Source organism: Chinchilla lanigera, unplaced genomic scaffold (genome assembly GCF_000276665.1).
Source record: "Chinchilla lanigera isolate Chin_1 unplaced genomic scaffold, ChiLan1.0 scaffold00080, whole genome shotgun sequence".
In the NCBI taxonomy this organism is placed as follows: domain Eukaryota; kingdom Metazoa; phylum Chordata; class Mammalia; order Rodentia; family Chinchillidae; genus Chinchilla; species Chinchilla lanigera.
In genome coordinates this window covers 531,579-537,733 of record NW_004955481.1, presented here as the reverse complement: position 1 = coordinate 537,733, position 6,155 = coordinate 531,579, and the positions used below count along the sequence as shown (strand labels likewise).

General features: G+C 50.3%; 1 protein-coding gene across 1 annotated transcript in view; it reads left to right on the top strand.

Moving 5' to 3' along the window:
- Positions 1 to 243: 243 nt before the first annotated feature.
- Rap1gap2 (RAP1 GTPase activating protein 2) overlaps positions 244 to 6,155 on the top strand; it is a 241,080-nt gene continuing 235,168 nt past the window's right edge. The window contains exon 1 of the mRNA XM_013503479.1: positions 244 to 319. The gene's annotated coding sequence lies outside the window, so the exon portion shown is untranslated. The remainder of the gene's footprint in view (positions 320 to 6,155) is intronic.

Sequence of the window (6,155 nt, the reverse complement as noted above, 5' to 3'; positions counted from 1 at the left end):
ATGTGCTCCCTGGGGCTGCTTCCTCTCCAGGGCATTTTAATGTGGCCGTCTGCAAATAGGGCTTTCTGGCTGACAAGCGGTGAGTAGGGATATTTGGAGACAGGTGTTCCTTGATTATCCTTCTCCAGCAGGTGAGGGCGGCCCCCCATAGGAATTTTATGCAGCTGCACTCTCTGCTCACTCTCTCCTGTCCTTCCCACAGGTACGTGCAGGAGGGGCGGTTCCGAATCGAGGAGAGGACGCTCACAGCCTTTCAGTGGCTCTACAGCCCACAGCAGCACCGCATCCTCAGCCGTGCGGACCTTGAGTCCCCATCCAGGTAAAGGGACCTTCTGCGCTTCCCCATTCTTTGGCCTGGGTGGACCACCCCCCACCCCCCAGCTGGTGCCTACACAGCCAGCCCACACTGGTCCATACACCCACAGTGAAAAAGTTTGCTCTTAGCGATGGGCAGAGGCTCCCAGGGCCCGGGAAAAGTTCATCAGCCTGGGCATTCGTCCAGCCTGGAGTGCGCTGAGTGACTGCAGGCAACTCACAGCCTCTGCTTTCTCTTCTGTAAAGCAGGCTTGAACATGTGCTCCTTGCCTTTCATTGGAGATCATGACTCCAGTGAATGGCGCCTGGAGAGATTTTTCAGGCCTGGAGATCAGCTGGTCCCCCTACCCCGCAGTACTGAGGACTGAACTTAGGGGCAGGAGTACTCTGCCACTGAGTTACATCCACAGTCCTGTTTATTTTGAGACAGCATCTCCCTGAGTTGCCCAAAGTTGTCCTTGAACTTGCAATCTTCCTGCCTCAGCCTCCCAAGAAGCTGGCAATGCACATGTTCATCACTGCACTCAGATAGCCAGTTCTTCTTTAAGAGCAAGGGTGGCTGGCACCCTCAGTTTGACCTGGGTTGAGCCAACCCTACTTTCTTTGTCTGTCTCCTCCTCCATGCCAGAGAATCCAGCTGGGATCCTGAATCTGGGTGGGGGGCTGGGAGGTGAGAGCTAGGAGGCAAGAGACTTAGGCTCTGGCTCCCAGACCCCTCCCATCTCTTCCTCCGCCACTGTGGATAGGTGTGACCAGCATTGTCTTGACAGAGGCATCCTGGGTAATCTGCTACTGCCATGCCCCTTTCCAAGTCCCCTGCCAGACCTGACTGTGGTCTGATCGTTCTTCTAACTCTCCCTGTCTTAGCTGCTTTCCTTGTCGCTGAGACACCCACAGTTTAAAGGAGGAAAGATTTGTTTTGGCTCACAGTTTGTAGATGTTTTAGTTCATAGTTGGCTGACTCCAAGGCAGGGCAGTGTAGCAGAGGAGCATGGCAGAGGAGAAAGATCTCATGGATGACAGCAGCAAGCAGAGTGTGAGTGAGAGAGGAGGAGGACAGCAAGGGAGAAGTGGGGAAGGGATAGATCAGGCCATGCCCCCACTGAGCCACCTCTTCGAACCAGATTTCACTTCTCTGAACCAGATTTCACCTCTCAAATCACATTTAGCTACAAACTCCTCAGTAAACTAGTGGGGCGTGGTGGTGCACACCTGTAATCCCAGCACTAGGGAGGCTGAGGCAGGAGGATTGTTGCAAGTTTGAGACCAGCCTAGGCTACAAAGTGAGTTCAAGGCCAGCCTGCACTGCATAGCGAGACCCTGTCTCAAAAAAAAAAAAAAAAAAAGAAAAACAAAAAAGTTCAGTGGACTAATCCATTGATGAGTATCATGCCTCATGATTCAATTACCTTCCAAAAGCCATATCTATGTATGCATGAGGCTTGAGGGGGACATCTAGACATAAACCCTAACACTCACCATCAAAACCTCTTCATTGCAACTTTTAGCTTTTTTCTCATGGTAGCGGTGCTAGGGATTGAACCTGGTGCCTCACACATGCTAGGCAAGTTCTCTACCACTGAGCTATGTCCTTATGTCCCATAGCAGCTTTTAAATTGGCAGAACCAACACAACCAAGAACGAACAAGCTTCCTTTGCAGGAGTGGTTGTCTCAAAGAATGAGAGGAATGTGACTTGAGGGGCACCTGCTTTTACCACAGCTCCCCAGACTGCCCCCAAGAATAAGACTTAGCAGTGAGGGAACCCCTCACCTCTCCTGTCAGCAGCCAAGAGTCCTTTGCAGTGGACACAGTGCTCCTGCTCAGTCTTGTCTCACTGACACTTTCGGAAGGTACATGAAGCAGTAAGGTGACAGCTACCCTGCAACTGGTTCTGATCATTGAAGATGGACAAGGGACAAAAACCCAGGGAGAGGTGCCTCTGGTCACCTGGAGATTCTTGGTATTTAGCAAAATGCCCCAGACTCCAGTGAGTGGATTTCCAATAGTGTAAAGACAGTAAAACTCCATGAACTTGAGGCTTTAGCATGGGGAAGCATGCAAAAGTGAAATTCCAAGTGATTGCTTGCAGGGAAAGAGAAATCCTGTGTGGCTGCTCTGGGAGTGAGTGAGATGCATAAGTGAAGGGGGCACGATCTGATTTAGTTCAGGCCACCTGCGGAGCCCTGTAGCATGCCAACTGCCACCAGACATAAGGTAGCTTTTCTCTCAAAGCTCTCACCACTGCCTGCCATTCTCTATTTGTTCTATTTGTTGGTCTGTTTGTTCATCATCTGTGTCCCCTGCTGGACTGTAAACTCCCAGGACAGGGATTCTTCCATCTTATTCTTCCCCAGGCCCTAGCACAGATCCTGGTCCATTAAATAGCCACCAAATGAATGGCATATTATGCAATGCTGGCTCTGAACTGGTAGGCAAGCTGGTAGGAGACATGCCGTTAAGACTGGAGTGGGTGCTCTAAAACTGCCCAGGTACTAGCAAGGCAACAGGGGGAAGGTGAGACCTCCTACCCATGCACAAAGGTGGTCACAGGCTAACGGAGATGATTTTCTGAGCCAGAGAACAAGAGTGCCTTTCAGATTCACAGGAGCCAACCTGAGTCCTTGGAGTAGAAAAGCAATCATAAAACAGATGGAACCAGGGTGGAAATAACTTCACATTTCATCCTTTGGAAGGTTACATCCCAGGGGACTTGAAGAGGAGTCTACCACAGTTTAGCAACTACTTGTGTTTATGACAGAATAGTAACCTTTTTTAGTGCCTGTTTGTGTCATGTTGTAAATGCTTTGGAGGGATAAATTGGCTTAATCTTCATAACAATGCTATGATCTAGCTACCATTGTTTCCTCTATTTTTCAGATGATGAAACAGACACAGAGGTTAAGTGACAGGTAGGAAGTGACAGTACTTGCAACTGCTATTCACAGTGCCTCTCAGAGAACCAGGCATGTACTGAGGGTGGGACCCAGGGAAGATAATCTGTCTGTACAGAGACAAAAAGGCTACATCTACAAAACCATTACCAGTATCAGTCCTGGTTGAGTTTCAGAGCCTGTTTGGCAAGAGATGGTTTGGAAAAGGTGGGTGGTTATCAGTATAGAGTGATTCCTTGAGAACCTATCCTATCAGGGGCAGGTCATTTGCTTTTCCATTTTCATGTTGTAGACTAGAAATCGTGTGTACGCATAGGAGGAGACAACTGTTCTTTTCTTCCATCCCTCCCAGGTGACACATGGGAATGTGAGCTGGGGGATAGCATAGCTAAGGAGGTTGATGAATGGACTGCTGTCACCTGGACCCTGCTCAGCATGTTTACTGGTACCTTAAGGAGGCCTATGGATTGCATGATGGTGATGTTAGAAACTGGGGCATTATGCCCACAGGGAAGATGGGATTGGGATGCAAAATGCCCTGGAATCTGAGATTCTAGATCAGTCTTGTGCAGTACCCTTCATTCCATCTGAGGCTTCACTTCCTACAGTTTCAGTTACTTACAAGAAAACACAGTCTGACAATGAATGCTACAGGGAGCTTTTCAGACATAAACAATCATGTCCTATTCTGAGCAGCCTGATGAAACCTCTCCCAGTTCTGTCCCCCTGGGATGTGACTCACCCCTTTGTCCAGTGTATCTATGCTATATATGCTACCTGCCTGTTAGTCACTTAGTATGGTAGCTCCATTTATCTGATCTACTGTCTTGGTAACACAGTGCTTATGTTTAGGTGACTCTTATTTTACTTAATAACGGCCTCAAGGCCGGGCGTGGTGGCACATGCCTGTAATCCCAGCACTCGGAAGGCTGAGGCAGGAGGATTGCTGCAAGTTCAAGACCAGCCTGGGCTACAAAGTGAGCTCAAGGCCAGCCTGAACTGCACAGGGAGATCCTGTCTCAAAAAGACCAAAAAAAAAAAAAAAAAAAAAAAAACTCAAAAAGGCCAAAACAAAAAACTCAAAAAAAAAAAAAAAAAAAAAAGTCTCAAAGTGCCAAAGTCATAACTCTAGCAATAGAGAAGCTAGAAAATGCTTCTTTTAAGTGAAAAGATTCAAGTTCCCAAATTCACTGATATATATGTATGTATCAACTTATACAGCTCAGCCTGGTCCATTTTAAACTCAGTGTTCTCAGAACACTCACAGTAGCCTACAGTAAGCCAGGGACAGTCTTTATTGGAAACACCATAGCATCCAGTTTCAGGCATCCATTAGGGTGGGGACCTTGGAAGGTATCCCTGGAGGAAGAAGGGGGACTACTGTGGATACAGTTTAACAGAGATAAAGGGGAAGTCAATGTTGGTCTCTAATCCTGTCTGCATTTAGGCAGCAGGGCCAGAGAATCAGCTGTCTGAGGGGCTTGGGTGATGGCCCTCTTTCTTCCTTTCCTTTTCCTTCCTTCCTTCTTGCCCCTCTCCCTCTCCAGGGTCTCATTATGTAGTTCAGGCTGGCCTTGAACTCATGAGGCTCTCCTGCCTCAGCCTCTTAATTGCTCGGATTACAGGTGTGTACCACCATGTCTGGCAATGGCCCTATGCTTTAGGTGCCTACCAAAGAAAACCCTGGAATCATGGAATGGAAGTGCTCAGGGGAGGGTCCAGAGTGGGGGAAGGGAAGGTCTCGGTGCTCTGAGGCTCAGCCTCAAGACGAAGTTTTCTTTGTCCATATATTCAGTGGGCAGTAACTGAGTACCTTGAATAGCTGGGCAGTTTGCATTTCAGGGTCAGGCTGCTGAAAGGGCTCAGACTTTGGGCTGTCCACCTCTGCCTGTCTGTCTCCCTTCGCTTCTCTCTCTCTCTTCTCCCTCCCTCCTTCCTACCACCGTTGCCCACTGTGGCCCTTCTCCAGGTCAGTGGTCCTCAAGGCAGAGGAGGGTATTGCCGCACAGGACACACATCCTCCTGGGACAGACAGACACCGGCATGTGAACATGGAGACAAGAGAGTTTCCTGAGATGACCAGATTGCTGGAGAAACTAAGACATAGCATCGTGATAACAAGCAACCAGAGGATGTGTGTAGGCTTTGGAGGGTGGAAGGGCTCTCCAGGACAGTGACATCTGACCTGAGTCCTGGGGCTACAACGGAGCAGTCATACGGAGAAGTGCTAGTGTGAGGGCTGAACAGGGGGCATGAAGCACAGGGGGTCTAAGGGCTTCCCTGCACGGGGAATAGGAAATGCAAGGCCTTAGGGATGTTCTAGAAGCGGGAAGCCATCATGTCCAGCACAGAGTGAGACTCTGACCAACAGAAGGAGGAAAGTTTCTGTGCAAATGAAGGAGGGCTGTCTAGCGCTTAGAGCTGCCCGAGGGCTGTCCCCTGAGGGAGTGAGCTCTCCTTTAGTGGAAGAGTGCAAGCCCCAGTTAGAGCGCCCTCCATGGAGGTTACAGAGGTCCTCCATCCTGAAGGCTGGCTGGGGTACTTCATTTCTTCAACGCTCTCGAGTTCAGGTGCATCCTTGGTTTGACAGCAGCTCGGAAGGGGATCTGTGCAGTGAAGGAACACGAGCTCCAGGCTGCCAGGTCCAAGACAGGGCAGTTTCCGGGGTTTCGCCAGTCCTCGACCCGCCCCCTCAAAGCCCCGTACCTCCTCCCGGAGACAGCCCCAGAGTGTTTTCCTCCACAGACCAGGAACCCACGAATCTTTCCTTCCTCAGCGTCTCACGTCCCATCCTACAAGCACCTCTGGTGCAGGTGGGCTTCTTCCTCCTATTCCCCCTGGGGTCCTCCGGGCGCTCCTGCCCCGCCCCGCGCCTTTGTTCGCGAGGAGCCGCCGCGGGCGGTCGGCGTGGCTTCGGTCCGCACGGCGCACCCCGGCGCCCACGGCG